This window comes from Cebus imitator, unplaced genomic scaffold, assembly GCF_001604975.1.
Source record: "Cebus imitator isolate Cc_AM_T3 unplaced genomic scaffold, Cebus_imitator-1.0 Scaffold23, whole genome shotgun sequence".
Taxonomy (NCBI): Eukaryota; Metazoa; Chordata; class Mammalia; order Primates; family Cebidae; genus Cebus; species Cebus imitator.
In genome coordinates, this window is record NW_016107338.1 from 8315620 (window position 1) to 8317727 (window position 2108).

At 43.2% G+C, this 2108-nt stretch overlaps 1 protein-coding gene across 3 annotated transcripts in view; it reads right to left on the minus strand.

The window, feature by feature from the left end:
* Positions 1–2108, minus strand: part of ACTR2 (actin related protein 2) — a 37489-nt gene that overhangs the window by 4395 nt on the left and 30986 nt on the right. The window lies entirely within an intron of this gene.

A 2108-nucleotide genomic window follows, 5' to 3' on the forward strand; every position in this document is an offset into this window, starting at 1 on the left:
TCACCGCAACCTCCGCCTCCTGGGTTCAGGCAATTCTCCTGCCTCAGCCTCCTGAGTAGCTGGGATTACAGGCACGCACCACCATGCCCAGCTAATTTTTTGTAGTTTCAGTAGAGACGGGGTTTCACCATGTTGACCAGATGGTCTCGATCTCTTGACCTCGTGATCCACCCACCTCGGCCTCCCAAAGTGCTGGGATTACAGGCTTGAGCCACCGCGCCCGGCCTCACTCCCTCCTTGCTGAACTCATCTATAGATTCCTACAGACAAATTGCACCTGCTCTCAAGCAGCTGAAAAAGATGGGAAGGAGACAAAACATCTTGCTTTAATGTATCACTAACCTCAACTGAGCCCTTCCTGCTGCTTGCCAATCGTATTACATTTCTCTATTCCCTTTTCCATTCTCCAAAACAACCTCTATTCTAAAACTCTACCATCCATTCCCTCCTCCCATCGCCTCCTAACTGGTCTCTCAATGCCCACCTTTGTTCCCTCTTCCTCCAAGGGTCTATTCACCACACCAGACTTAATGATCCTTTAAAAATATACACCAGATCCTATCATTTATGTGCTTAAACTGCCCCCCACCCAAGAGTTTCCACTTCACCAGAAGCCAAACCCTTTACCGTGGCTGAACAAGACCTGCCCTCCTGCTACCCTTCTGATCTCATCTCCCACTTGCCCCACTCTCTTGCTCACTCTGCTCCAGCCACACTGGCACACTCCCACCTTCGGGCTTTTGCACTGTTCCTGCCTGGAAGATTCTTCCCACAGACAGCTGCATGGCTCACTCCGCTCACACTCAACTTAGGTCTTTGATCAAAAGTCACTTCACCCAAGAGGCCTTTCCTGATCAGTTTATGAAGGAGCACACATCCTCCCCAACCACTAACATCTTCCAGCTCTTCAACTTTTCTTCATACCACTTACTACAACTAATAAAGTATTTAGACTAAAAACAGGGATTCTGTTTTCATTGTTTTGTTTGTCCCCAGCACCTAGACCTCTGTTTGGCACTCAGGAGTTCAAGAAATGTTTGCTGAATAAATGATCACCTGAGACTGATTTTAAATTATATGTAAAACTCCATAAAAATCAGGAAAACAAGTGAAGTACTTAGATAGCATGGCTCCTTTCCAGTTTGTTAATCTATTTAATGCATGTGAGCCCATACTCAATTTAATTTCAATAATTTGAGTCATATATGAAGGATGTAACACACAGTACTCTGTAATACGTAATCTCATTATCTAAAACAGTTGATCAAAGTCAGTGAGACAAAGCTCAGAAATTAACTCCTGGCTGAGTATACAGGTAACTCTTAGTTGAGTATATTAGATAACTCTTGGTTGAGCATATAGCACAAACTGTATACCTCACACAGTCCAGAGTTTGGTGAGAAAAACACAAAACCCATGCCAAAGAAACATCAACTATTATAGTTTAAACATTTCTTTCTACTGTACATACCAACAACTACCAATTTAAGTCTGTTTCAAGAGCTATGACAGTTACTGGAATGTAAAAAAAATTTGAGACATGATGTTTTACAACCTGACTGAGAGAAGACATAATGCAACAAATAGCCAGAAAATAACCTAAAGTCAGAAATATGAGATAGCCCAACAGAAGTGCTGAAGGCTAATTAATTGCATGTCCAAAAAATAAGTTTTCAACACAAAACAAAACCCAAGTGGGGCATTTATTTCCCCATAGTACAGCAGGTTCTTCTCATGCACATAGAGATGCCTCAGAGTCTGTGCTGGTTGTTACAGATGAACCAGAACTTTTGGCCCTGACCTGGCTGCCTCTATCCATTGACTACAGAGGTGATCAGAGTTTATCTTGAACTATTTCCTTCTTCCTATCATTTCCAGGCTGCACTTGACTGCAGTAAGAATTTGTTTAGGAAGACGTCTTGCTCCCTCTGGTGGTTGTCAAGATTCACAAACTACTGTATAGGCTTTTATTTTTTATTTTTATTTTTGAGTCGGAGTTTAGCTCTTGTTATCCAAGCTGGAGTGCAATGGCGCGATCTTGGCTCACCGCAACCTCCGCCTCCTGGGTTCAGGCAATTCTCCTGCCTCAGCCTCCTGAGTAGCTGGGA